The 14850-nt window shown below is 39.3% G+C and overlaps 1 protein-coding gene across 2 annotated transcripts in view; it reads right to left on the reverse strand.

The window, feature by feature from the left end:
- Positions 1 to 14850, reverse strand: part of NRIP1 (nuclear receptor interacting protein 1) — a 99906-nt gene that overhangs the window by 83608 nt on the left and 1448 nt on the right. The window lies entirely within an intron of this gene.

Here is a 14850-nt window from a genome sequence, read left to right on the forward strand (position 1 = left end):
AAAGCGACCTCACACACACACACACACACACACACACACACACACACACACACAAACAATATCTGTGTAACTATGTAACAAACAATTCATGGTTCACATATTTCAATAAGGATAAAAGCACTGGGGCCAACCCCAACTTCAAATATTACTTCCAGGGCTCTTGGTCACAATTTTAATTTCAAATCTCAGGCTTATGAAAATTTCTGATAAACAGGATAACATTTTGTTATTTCTCAAACACTTCCCTCTACCCATCCAAAAGACTGAATGCTTCATGTTCTTAAAGCTTACTAATTATGATCATAATATCTATCTAAAATTCTATTTCACACATATAAAATTAGGTTTTCCTTTCCTTGGATATTAGACTATATTAAAACCAATTTTTATAACCACATTCTAGCCTTTGTATGTCTTCATATAAGCTACAACTTTGAACTGAAAATAAACTTTTAAAGGCAGCACTCTTATAGTTCTCAAAACTGAAGGAAAAAGTTCAAGCCTAGGTTGGGACATACTTCATGTTACAGCATGTATCAGCCTCACAGTATATCCTACCCAAATAGCAAGTACACAGGTGTGTGCTCTCCTTTTCATTTCTCTCTTCTTTTCCTTTACCTCTCCCTAGGTCAGTGAACAAAACACTACACTTTATATAAGTAAAGAACTACAACCATATATATATATGGTATGGAGGTAACTGATCCACATCTTGCCCAAAAAAGAGGTACCTAAATAAAGAAACTTATCAATTCTGAGTATAAAATTATATCCTGCACTGATAGGTTGCTCAGATAACTCTCAAAAAAAGGACACTGTAACTCAAAAACTGGAAGGAACAGACCAGAAACACTCCATAAGATGAAGAGTATGTAGAATAGGCCACATCTCCATTTGAAACACTTGCTCCGGAACATGTTAATTGACAATTCTGTCTTGGACATAGTTTTCTTCCTCTCTCACCTGTTCATTCCCCCACCCATCTTGCATTCAACTCCATAAACAGCAGTTATTCCCCCATTATAAAACAGTTGACGGTTAAAACAATGAGCCAACGAAGAAAGTACAATATTCTATAACTGACGTTTACTGCATTGGCCTTGGACTTCTAATCTTTACCAGACGGGCACACAAATCAGTCCATCAGCTCATAAAGGTGTGCTTTTTTAACCTCTAAAACAGATGGGATTGGCCAGAAGTGTCTGGCATGTCAAACTGCTAATCACTGCTGCCCTTTGCACAAAATAACCCACTTAAGTTGAGGCATGGTTGCACTGTAACCGACATTAGTCTGTGGGAAACCCATTTAACTGTCACACACTCCTGCCACTCCTGCTCTCCCTTAATTAAGCCTAATGCCTTATGCTTTGACCTTTTGTTCTAGCCTATTAACCCTATCTAGTACAAGTTCAATTATGTTAAACTAAAAACTTTGCTGTAAAATATTAAATGCCACGCTCAAAAACCATAAGGGACATCCTCACAGCCCTTAGTTCTATGCACCCTGCTACTCAATGCATGTGACAGTGAAACCTCATTTTTGAAGTGATACTGATTTCTGACAGAGTCAAGAAGAACCGAATCATCATTTTGGTCCAACCCCCTTATTTTACAAACTGAGACCAGAAAGCAATAAATGACTCACCTATTTCACAGCTGCAGCTGAGCCACACTGAAAGTTATCTACTCTTTAACACTGATCCTCTATTCTCCATGTCTCCGATTTATGGTCAAACCACTCTGGAGCATGTTAAGGATACTAATATTTTTAATGCATTATCACTTTTCACCACCCACTAAAATTCACTACACAAATAAGCTTAAAGCAAAATCAATGAGCATATCGACATCAGTTTTGAGGTAATCTTTCCTTTCCAAACCAAAACTTTCTATCCACTCACTATTTCTTTTCTTCTTTTTAAAAGGGACAATGGTCATCTGAGGGAACTGCTAAATTCTGCAACACTCCCAAGGCAATAGGTATGAGAACAAAATTTTTTTTTTGGTTTACTGATGCTTCATTTAAGTACTGAATCAAGCAAATGACTTAAGCTACAGAAAGCAACTACAACTGGCTATTTATCCCCATTGGAAAAAGCTGATTATCTTTAAAAATATCCTTTTTACACCTGTATGTAAATAGACTGTTATTCACATTTACTAGAGTGCCCAAAAATAAAAATGGCATCATCAGAAAGAATATACACAAGGATGTATAAAACATAATATATGCAGGTAAATGAGCAGTCAAACGGAACACAAACACTGAGCCAACTAGCAGCAAGCTAATGATTCAGAGTCTCATTCACCTTTTTTACTGCAAAAGATATTAATGCTAATATTATATATATATATGCATTCTTTTTTATATTCTTTTCCATCATGGTTTATCCCAGGACACTGAGTAGGACCCTGTTATCCTTAATATTAATTTAAATGAGACATTATGCCTTAATTACAAGAATCAGTTCATAACATAGACTTGGTCTCAGACACTGAGGAATTCAAGTGCGGAAGTTACACTAGTGCACAGTATTCATGCACCCTACAACACACTTACTGACACTGAGGAACAATGAAAAAGCAGTTCAGGACTGATAAAAAAAGTAAAACATACCACATTAATAGTAAATGGGCTAGTTTCTCTACTCTTTTGCTTTGGACAGTAGTCTATTAGCCTGTGTATCTTCTTCACTATGACTTATAAGCTTATGAATATAAAAATATGCAAGTCCTGACAGATATCTTCTCTGCTTACAAAAGACACCTACTTCTAATTATGCGTAAAGTTTAGTAAACATGTTTTGTCTTCACAGGCAAGAAACTGGATTAAAGTCATTTTAAGAGCATCTGTTAAATCTCCGTGCCGGATATATGTATACCAGATAACCTAAACATTTTCTTTAGTATTTGAAAATTGCTAGTCTAGAAATTGTGACCTCCATGCTAAAATAATTTTATTTTCTACCTTAGCATTATTAATCTAGTTGAATATGATAATGTTCTAACAGAAAATTCACCTCTAGTGAAGAGCAAATCCTAATTTTTAAAGACAAAAGAGCTTCATAAACTATTTAAATTCTTTTTTTTTCTTAAATTCTATAATTTACTAGGTTTGAACAAGTCCTTCTTGTTACCTCTTAACTTTCAAGATTACTGAATGCCAAAACTAACACTAGCTATTAGATTATAAGATGCCTATAGTATCCCAAGAAGTCAAATTCAATGCAATTAAATGTGTTGAGCTGGTAGATCTTGATGTCTACTGCAAGTGAGATCAAGAAAACTGCCCATGAGGCTCTAGAAATATTTTCTTTTTTGTCTTTAAAAAATGTAAATGTTGCCCCCAAAGATTTTGTTGAACATGCACTCTAATACATTATAAATTGTGTATTTTTGAAGAAACTTAGTATACAAAACAATTTCAAGTGCCAAGTAATTATAATGTCATCAGCAGTTTCATGGTTTCCTTCATAATAAATATGTCTGGAAAGAAGATGATACATTTTAAAGAAGAAATATTATTCCTTTTAGAAGTTCTAATTTAAACAGACTTAAAGAAGAAAAATGGTATAACAGCAGTTATTATGCATAAGTTATTCATAATAATTAGCAGCTGTTATGTATTAACGCATAAAGGCTCCATTCCTAAGCCCCCAAAAGCCAGATTTCACCAATAGTTGAGATTGGTACAGTAAAATGAATGTTTTTTAGCAGCCTTCTATGTAACAGGTACCTACAGCATGAATAATGCATTGATAGATAAGCTCCTATTCATGAAACTGACAGTCTACTGAGGAGGACAGATATTCAACAAAGGTGGGACTACTACAATCAGGGGTTCAAGGAACTGTGAGAGACAAATCTGATCATTTTAGAGGTGCACCTACACTCTTTTGTCTTCTGTCCCATGAGTAACTATTCCATTCCAATTTGCCTCACCAAGGTCAAAAATGTGGTCAGTCTGTGGCCCACATCACAGGCTACAATTACGCTTCTTCTCTTCTGCTCTCTTTCTAGAGGGGTGGATCTTGGTGCAGCTGGTTCAGGGCACTGGTCACCCCTGGTCTACATGGTGTCATCTCTGATCTGGTACCTCTCCTCAGGAGAATTCAGGAGTGGGGCCCATAATCTCGGCACTATGTTCCCAATAGAATCAACAGACCCAACCGCCTTCACTAGTGGTTTTAGATTATTATTCTTCGGTAGTAAGCAGAGCTGGCCTGTGAGTGTTGTGATCACACTAGTGAACTACAGTTACCTGACTCTATTGATCTATAAAATTCCCCTTACTGTTATTCAGTTGCTCAGTTGTGTCGACCCTTTGGGACCCCATGGACTGCAGCACACCGGGCTTCCCTGTCCTTCCCTACCCTCTGGAGCTTGCTCAGACTCCTGTTCATTGAGTCACTGATGCCATCTCATCCTCTGACATCCCCTTCTCCTCATGCCCTCAACCTTTCCCAGCATCAGGGTGTTTTCCACTGAGTTGGCTCTTCCCATCTAGTGGCCAAAGTATTGGAGCTTCAGCTTTAGCATCAGTCCTTCCAATGAATATTCAGGGTTGATTTCCTTTAGGATTGACTGGCTTGATCTCTTCGCAGTCCAAGGGACTCTCAAGAGTCTTCTCCAGCACCATAGTTCGAAGGCATGAGTTCTTCGGCACTCAGTCTTTTTTATTGTCCAGCTCTCACATCTGTACATGACTATTGGAAAAACCATAGCTTTGACTGTACAGACCTTTGTAGGCAAAGTAATGTGTCTTTTAAATACGCTGTCTAGGTTTGTCACTGCCCCACTGAACTTTAAATATAACTCAATAATACATGTAACATGTAGAAACAAGGTTGCCGCATGAACAGATGTGCACCTGCACTGTAAAGCTTCTCTTTTTTAAATTCTCACCCTAGAAAATATATTCCAAGTTCTAGAATATCAAATGAATCATAAGACTGTCCTGAAGACCATATTTTAACAGCATGAGAAGAAGGCAGGCTACAAAAAACAAGGATGATGCAATTGACCCTGCTCACTCCACTTCTTAAGATCCAGTCCTGATTATCACAGGTCCTCCCTTGGGGTCAGCTTAGACTTAGTATATTTCTGGATCCATCATCAAGGGTTATTAACTATTCCTTAACACCTGGTACAAAAGTCCATCTTTCTGAGGTTACCTTAGCAAAAACAAACTAACAAAAAAGAGTGAAATAAACCAAAACTTGATTTCTTGTCCCTGGGATTATACAGCTGCCAGCTGGTGGCTTTAAATTCTTAGGTGCTCAGTATCCTCCTGTGTAAGATACAGACAAAAAAATGTTTTGGAAGTTTTAAATTAACAGCAACAAAAATGTTGGAAAACGAATAAGCATTTACCCTACTGTATCACAAAGATACTCCTAGCAATTTAAAAAAAGAGAGAGAGAAAAAGATTAAGTGAGAAATGAAGAAAACAAAAGGGAAAACGGGAAAAAAGGAAACAAAAATAGAGAAAGGAGGAAGATCAAGAGAAAAGCAAAAGGTGTGTAAGGCTAAGTAGAAGCACTGATCACTATTTGATTTACAGTCTATACCAACTACCTAGCCTATGTGCTTTTCTGTTAAGCAAGATGCCTCTAAACACCGACTTGTTTGAAAATGAGCAAGTAGGACAAGGTATTTCTAGAACAAGTACATTTATACTCAGAAATTTCACAGTTTCTATCAAATTCCTTTCCAATCTGATAGCTAAGGCTCCTATGAAAGTACTTCAGCTCCTGAAAGCCCAAGCAAAAGCAAAAAAAAATAACAGAATATAACACTGATTCAGCTCAGTCAAGGATTACCAGGACAGGTGAGAGTAACATTTCACTAACAGAGTGAACAGGGTATTGCTTTGAGTTTCGCCTCAGTAACACCAAACATTCAGATACTGGGGAAAAAGCAGGCAGTGAATAAAACTGTTCATCCTCAAACTCTGACCTCGTGTAGATTTAGTCTATTTAAATTATTTTTTTTAATGTGTCTGAATTTATATACGTATAAGAACTCAGGAAAGATTTTCTTACTCAGATTGTTCGCTTACAGTTTCTCATTTATTTGGCCAGATACAATATACTCTTAATAAAAAATCATAGTCAAACATTCTTTTGCAGCTTTCATACTAACACTTACGTTTATCCAACATTTACTCAGCAATTCAAAATCCAAAACACACTAAAAAGTATGTATATGAACCTTATTACTCAGTCTTATGTATTCAATATAGTTTCAATTTCACTGCCTATTAGTGTATAAGGAACCACTCAGCTTGATTCTTTTGGGTTCAAAATTCCATAAATTTTAAATGAGGCAAGTAAAAAGAGGTGGAGAGGTTTATAACTCCATTTCTCATGGTTCCAACAATAAAAGAACATGCCTCATGTGTACTTAAAAATACATAATGTGCTGCAAACCTCCCTAACTCAAAAATTTCTTTCTTGACCATGGTCTACTCCCCAAATGAAGCCACATACTCCCCGTCTCTTGATTTCTGCATCCTCTTGATAAATTCACAAACTCATTGTCAGTTTCCTCTTTGTATTACAGAGACTAGTTCATTAGCATAGCACAGTACTTACAATTATTGGGGGTAAACACAGGACAATAAAAATAAAAATCATGTTAAGAGCCGTAATAGCCAAGAGATTTAACTTTTCAACCAGGAAAAGCTAAGGCTCTGAATCTGATACAACGGCTCCTTGAAGTGCACAAACATAATTAGCCTTGGGAATACCTAGATTAAGACCATGCCAAGCTCTTTTAATGAATTACATCAAGAAACATAGTAGCTTTCTCTGCCTCAAAGAACACTGTGGTCCATTCACCGGAGCTCAGAGTCCGCCTAACTGCTCTTGGTGACTCTATCCCCTCCTGCGAGTGCAGGAGCAGGACGTCAGCTGACAACTCACAGCCAACAGTGGCAGAAACACCTGTTGGAAGCAGGGTGCCTTCCCAGTGGGGCTGCTCTTTGAGAAGCCAGGCTGCCTGAGTCCTGTGGCTATTGAGCTGGGAGCAGGGTTTTGTTGTTGTTGTTTTAGTAATGATTTTCTAAAAATCAGGGAGAAACTGGTTTTCTCTTCAAAAGATGTCATATTCTCATAGAAAAGCAAATTATCATCAATAAAATTAGTTGTGTGACCTCAGGCAAGTCACTCAGGCCTCTCTCAGACTAGGTCTCTTATCTGTAAAATAGAGAAGTGTTAGGCACTCAGTTGTATCCTACACTTTGTGACCCCACGGAGTGTAGCCTGTCAGGTTCCTCTGTCCATGGAATTCTGCAAGCAAGAATACTGGAATGGGTAGCCATTCCCCTCTCCAGGGGATCTTCCTGATCCAGGGATCAAACTTGGGTCCCCTGAATTGCATGCAGATTCTTTACCATCTAAGAGACCCCATGGATTATAGCCTGCCAGGCTCTTCTGTCCATGGAATTCTCCAGGCCAGAATACTGCAGTGGGCAGCCATTCTCTTCTTCAGATTTTCCCAACCCAGGGATCGAACCCAAATCTCCCTCATTGTATATTCTTTACTGTCTGAGCCACCAGGGAAGCCCAAAATAGAGAAAATGATGCCTATATGTCACAGGGGAACTCTACAACAGGCAGCCCTATGCCTAGCATAAAAGCAAGTGCCCCAAAACCTCTTATTTCCCTACCCCTCCTCCTCTCAATAAAAAAGGAAAAGGCAACAGACAAGTAACTAAATAACTTATTATATTTCAAGTTTGGACTCAATCATCTCTACTTTCAAAGCTACAACCTTGAAACCTTTACTGTTTCCCATCAACAACAACATATATTGATATATAGTCAGGGTTTCAGAATTTCGAAATGAAATCTAACCTCCCTGTTCTACAGAATCTACAGATGTTGCCCAGAGAAATAAAGGACTTCTCTTTCATCAGTTATCATACATTGATTCAGTAGCAGAACTTAAGCTAGAAAAGTATGTGTGGAATAATAAAACACAGATGCTTTTTCAAAATATGTTTTTCAAAAGTCAAACCTGAGCCTCTGTGACCCATTGTGCAAATACTCCCTTTGGCAAAAAACTGCAACTGTGATTAATCTCATTTTGAGGGTAATTCTTATATCCCGTTTGGTAGTGTTTCCTGTGCTTTCAAGCACTTTTTCTTGCTGTTCTCCACCTTCTTCTGTTCTCCTTCCTTTCCTTAATTTCTTTTCCAGGGTAAAAATCTACCACTTTATTGGAGATTACTATAAATTTGGGAATAAAAAAAAATTCTTTAAAATGTGTCCTTTAAAAAAACAAAAGATATAATCTCTTAAACATTTCATATCTCTCAATATCTAGATAAATTCCTCAAGACAGCAGTCTCTTTTGAAACTTCTGATTCTCAGAGTTTGATTGTGTCCTGTTACATGTCAGGCTCTTATCCACATTGTCATTAAATCATCACAGTTATAATAATATTCTTATTCTAAGATGGTATACAGACATAATTTCCTCTATTACTATTGTAACGCTAAATTACCTTACTTTTTTAACACAGTAACATAGTTAACATGTTCACACACTATGTACAGTACAAGAAAATTCAACAATTACAAGTACACAACTACTAGGAGAAGCTATCTTAGCCACTATGCAATTTAGCTTTCCTCTTCTGTAAAGAGAAAACTAGGTACTTTCACCTAGTACCCTCACATAACTTGGTAAAGAAGCTAAAAGTAAAATAATCAAAGCCGACTGCAAAAAACACAGGTCCCAAACTTGTTAGGTTCCTGAGCTACCGTCAATCTATAAGCAAAGTACAGATTTGAAAACAAGGAGTAGCCCTGTCTATCATTTAACAGGTGACTAAAAAATGACTTTCTTAATTGCAGGTCCAAGGGTGAGAGCCTCTTTTTCACAAAAGGTCTGAATAAACACCAGCATCAGGGCAGTCAGAGAAGTCCTGGTCCGAGTCGTATCCTAAGCTCATGACTCAAATACCCAGCAGGCTTCTAGTTGAGTATTTCTTGAAACTCTAGGCTTAGTCACACAGTGACCCGGAATTTAAGGCAAATAAGGGTCTCTTCCTTCCATCCTTAAAAATATTTTTGCTGAAGGACACCAAGCTAAAGAGGCAAGATGGGTCTAGAGCTTTTTAGAGCTTTTACTCTTTGAGGTGTACCAAGTTAAAAAAAATTGGGGAGAGTGAACGATGCTAGCTTTGAATTTCAAACACAGCTCTTGACTGTCAGAGAAACAAGTTCATTTCCAAGTTTATTAACAAAATGCTTTTTTTTCTTTAACCCCAGTGCTATTTATCCAAAGAGGAAGGAAAGAAGAATGAAAGGAAGAAAAGGGAGGGAGGGAGGGAAGGATGATTGTTGGGAGGGAGAGCAGGAAAGAGGCTGGCTGGCTGGATGGATGGATAGATGGATGGATGCATGGATGTCACAAGCATCTTCCTAGGAAAAGTTTCAACATATTCTGGAGTTCTTCCTGAATTTATTTTGATCAAAAAACATGTAAATAAAATTTCTTTAAGAAGTAATTATCCATACATTATCTTCAATAATAATGTATCTTAAAATCTGGTTTAGCTTAAAAAAAAAAATCTTAGTAATACTAAGTAAATACAGTGGGGTACTTTTCTCCATAACTTCAAAGAGTAATTTTTTCTACATTTCTGAGTTATCCATCTTCTGAATCCTTCAAATCCATTCCTCATTACTCTTAGAGCTCTAGGCTAAATGTTATCCCTAGCATGGTTCAAGATAGTAATTTTAACAAAATTTTAACAAAATTTAATGGTAAAATGTAGCATATTTACCTTTTCCTCATTCTTGTTCTCGATGTTTTATGAATATATGAAAAATTATGTTTCAGCCATAATAATATCCTAAAACATCAATTTTTTAAATAATTCTTTGTAATATTTGCAAGATTGTGTAGGGATCAATTGGAATTTTAAGGTTTAAAGTACAGAGTATGTAATATAACAGTGACAACAATTTGTATATCATTCTGCTTCCCTGGGGACTCAGATGGTAAAGAATCCACCTGCAATGCAGGAGACTGGGTTTTAATCCCTGGGTAGGGAAGACACCCCCCCTTCCCCCATCACCACCCCCAGGAGAAAGAAAAGACAACCCACTGCAGTACTCTTGTCTGGAGAATCCCATGGACAGAGGAGCCTGGTAGGCTACAGTCCATGGGGTTGCAAAGAATTGGACATGACTGAGCAACACACACACACACACACACACTTATCTAAATAACCTATATTTATCATGAAAAATTAAAATTACTCTTCATATCTGTAGCAAAATAAAAGGGAATGTCTCTTCTAAACAAACTGTACTTTTTAGAACTCTAAAAATTCAATTTGAACATAACATTTCAAGGAACAAAAAAACAACAGATGGACATCTATATTACAGTTCAGAAAAAAAAACCCTGATAAGGTTTCAGAGGTCTCTTTGGTCCCAATTTTCCCCCTACCCTTGAATCACCAGATAATGTGCTTAAAGAAAGCATTCTTTCTGGAGCTATTTACATGAAGTTATCCTTATGAGCAATCTCGTGAAAGAATTCTCGTTATACCACCCAAACCTCAGCACTCTCTTTTCCATGTTTAATAAGACCCCTGGAAAACACCATATCTCAAAAGAATAAAGAAAAGATGGTCTATTTTTAATTCATTTCCTACAAAATAAACTATTACTCTCTAAGTCCTGTTTCTATGCTGGTATCCAATTTTGACCTTCCACTTTATAGATATATTTAAGAGACATTCAAAAACAGTGTGCACACGCACGAGTGGGGAACTTGCCATTTCTCCCTCTCAAACCACCACTATTTATATAATATTGCTGCCCTCATAAAAGGGACTCCATTACCATCAGCAATTCATGTCCCTGCTTCAGTACCAGATGCAAAACAGGATACAGAAACAAGATCTCTCTCCTCCATTTACTTTCTTTTTTCATTCCAACCTCTGGATATAACCCTCAGTTCCATGCCATTGGCCTGGTTCATCACCTGACACTCTCGATTTTTACCTTCTCAACTCTTAGTGACCCTCCTGGAGTAATATTGTGTCAATCCTGATTACTGCGTCAATCTAAATATTACAGAATGAGTTTGCTCATTTTCCCCTCTGTCAGTCCCCTCACAAAACTGCCACTTAAGGAAATGCATCTTGAACAATTCGCCAAATCAAACTCATGATCCTGAAAGTGCCTCCAAGCACTACCCCGCCCTATTCTGTTCAGAGCGTCTCTCTAACTTTTCCAGAGTAATCAAAAGTTGCTTTTCATAAAAATATTTCTCTAGTTGGACGTCGGATACAAAGGGCTTTGTTAGAACAGCAAAATGCTTTTCTCCCCAGTCTGCACCCATGGAACACTAAACCACTATGAAACCAAACCAAAACAGAACCCACCCTCATTGTGCGTCAGCCACATGAAGGGGCATCTGGAAAGAACACAGACGTAAAGAACCTCATGCCAGCACAGCCAAGAAGCGAAGCTACAAATGAAGGCAAAGTTAATGGGAGAAAACACCCACAGATGTAGAAGCTACTCATTTTAAAGAAGGTGACGAGAGCAGGAAAGCAGTAAGGAGAGAAGGAGGTGAGGTGAAGACTAACTGGAATGCTTCCACCTATACTTTAAAACCTGACTGTATCTGGAAATCTGAAGTTTGAAAAGCAAAACTCAGCCTATCACAATTTAAAGAGAACAACTTTTTTCTTGATAAAAATGAGCCGTTTCGAACTTATGTGGGGCAGAGTTATTTTTTAAACCTGATTCACAAAGCTATCATTGCTCTTTCAGAACACTTAAAAATGACCTTTTAAGTTTCTTAACAATTGTCAAGTTTTAAAACCTAATCCCTTTAACATCATATATCCTAAGCCACTCTAATTTAAACCTACTTTGGTGCTGTCTTCCAGTTTCGGTTTGCAATGGAATCTGTACAATTAACAATTACCTTCCTCCTCCTCATCTTTTTAGGGAGCTGAGAATGACATATCTCCTTATCTCCCTATTTGCGCCATTAGACTGACATATTTTGCCTCATCTGCCACCTTCCATAAAACTCTGCTTTCAGATATGAGTTAATTCATTTTTAGTTGTCCTCGATGTTCTAAAATAGTGATGTTTGACAGAATTAATACAGTGCTCTAGTTTTCTCTGTTCAACTGGTATTTAATTAAAGATCTCGGAGGCCATCTTTCTCTCGGGTTACACTGTTTAAAGAAGGAATGTTACTTCCTCCCTGGACAATGTGCTAAACCACATGGAAACAGAGCTATCTTCTTAAGGTCTCCTATCCTCCCATTTAACAGATTGTTTCACTATGTAAAAACTACCAGCAAGACAGATTGCCACTTTATTTCACAGTGATGCTACTTTTCACATCTCTGAACTGCAACTTTACTATAGCCTACCTTCTCTCTTACCTTTAAAGTTCCCAGAATTTCTGGAGTTCTGATGCTCCCTTATATTTTTATTTGATCATTGCTTTTGTTTCCCTTGGACCTCAAAAAAGTCCTAATGGTATTAAATTGTAAGATGTCTTGAATCTCTGGTAACAATGCAGAGAGTCTTTAAGCAATCAGAGCTACTTAAGGCACAGACACAAAATTTCTTAAAGTCTTTTGAATTAATATCTTTTGGCGAATAGCCCACTTAACCCGGTATGTCATCATTTTCTATTGTAAAGGTAGCATGCATAATTTAAACTGGCACCTGCTATTTACCATGCAAATAATCATTCTCTTGGATGGGCTTTTGAAAGTTAGCGTTTCTTAATAATTCTTTGGCTGTATCAGAACCACAAGAGGCATGTCCATTTAAGCAAACTTCAGGAGCAATAAACTAACAAACAGACTCTAGGTGGTGGTATAGGTTATTTTTTATCATGATGTTTTGCTCGTAAAAAAAAAAAAAAACTGCAAGAGTCAGAGGAGCCTTCAGCCTCTTTCACTCATGTCTTTTTACAGCAAACTTATACAGTTTTAGGGTGGACAATTAGTAAAAGTTTGGAGACCCACACAGGAAGTGGTCCAAGCATTAAACCTGGTTTTCAACTACCTCAAAGGCACTGTAGAGAGCGCACTGGAGTAAAATCAACAATGAAGAGTCCTCCTTTTTGTTTGTTTTTTTTCTAAGTATTTTACTCATGCTCCTAGGGCAGTTTCAAGGCGTAAGTGTGGAAAGAGGTCTTTCCCCACCAGAGTGTAGGAAACAGACTAAAGTAATAATCCTGCAGCCCGCAGGATAATGGCTGTTCCACTGCTGGAATCTTCTTTGTCTTTAGGAACTAATTTCAAGCAGAGAAAAGTTAGCACTGGTGATGAGGCCACTACTCTCTGAAACCAGTTAAACCCAAACCACATTACCAAAACGCTGGGCAGAACCAGAGCAACTTACTTCAAAGCTGAAAACATTTCAACATACTCCAGGCAGCAACCCACACTTTGGTGCCAGGCAGAGGAAGCACCATTTGTTTAAAAAGTCCACTTATCTCACTGTCTCTTCAACAACAAAGGTGGCAAACTAGTGATTAACCATTGAAGAATCACATCAGGAAGATGCCACCCACTTGCTAAAGTCATGATTCTCTAATAAGCAGGTTCAATGCAATTCATAACTTTAAAGAATGAATTAGCAAAGCCCTCTGCTTCACAAATCACTCCCTCACCAAACGTAAAAAACAACCATCATCTGTAACTCCACAACCATTTTTTTACTTTCATCCTATGGACTCTGTTCCTCTAAGAACAGTACCCCCCGCCCCACCCCGCCCCGCACAATTTCACATTTAATCATTTATATTACCGGAGACAAACTCCAACTCAGTTCCACCAACTGAGTGAAAAGTCCCTGTGGCTAAGAACGTATTACTTCTTTTTCAACATAAAAACGCCCTATTAAAAATTTTTTTAGAACACAAAAGTACTTATGCTGTTTTCCGTCTACTATCTTCAAAACTCAATTCAATAACGAGAAAGAAGGTAAAAACTCCTATAATACTTCAGAGATCAACATGTGTCACAGACTCCCAGATTGTTCGCCTCTAAGACATAGTTGATTCCTTTGTTCCTCCAGACGGAACAGCAACTCGATTAAAATTTGGAAAACTACTTTGGAAGGGTTGTGACGGTTTGCAGAATATTTCCCGGGAAACCCTTCATAAGACAACATCCACTAGTAGCAGAAGAGAACACACAGATGTAAGAGAGAAAAACGAAGCCTCCCAGGACCTGCACGGGGTTCACTCTAGAGGGGAACCCGGTTTTCTGGCTCCGGAGAAAAGTGATGGTTGAGGCCTCGGGTCCCAGGGGCCTCGCCCTCGGGAGGGGAAGGACAAGTACCAACGGGCCTGGCTGGACCCGAGGGTCGGCTGGGGGCCGGGAGCGCGGTCCCCTTGCCTACCCACTTTCCCCAGTCCGGGATCCGGCCAGCTCAGAGCAGGGAGGCACCCGGGCGAGAGGCGGGGGAGCTGCGCCCGGCGCCGCCCAGGACGCCCGGGGCAGCAGGACTGAGGACGGCGCGACGAGAAGCGCCCGGGGCTCCGGGCCGAGGGGGACAGCCGAGCGGGGGCGCGACCCCGGCCCGGGTCCGGGCAACACGGCGGCCGCCCTCCCGTCCCCGGCCCAGGACGGCCAAGAACGCGCCGGTGAGCCCCCGGGCCAACTCCACAACTTGCCGGCCCCGCTGCCCGGGCCCCCCGAGTTCCCGGGCAGGTTCGAGCCGGCAGGAGAGGCGGGATTTGCCCGGAAGCCGGCCCCCTCCGCCGAGCTCACCCCGCCGTCCGCGTCCGCTCCCGCCGCCCCGCAGCGCGGGGCCCCCGCCGCCCCGACGCCCCCCG

Source organism: Oryx dammah, unplaced genomic scaffold (assembly GCF_014754425.2).
Source record: "Oryx dammah isolate SB20612 unplaced genomic scaffold, SCBI_Odam_1.1 HiC_scaffold_2, whole genome shotgun sequence".
NCBI lineage: Eukaryota > Metazoa > Chordata > Mammalia > Artiodactyla > Bovidae > Oryx > Oryx dammah.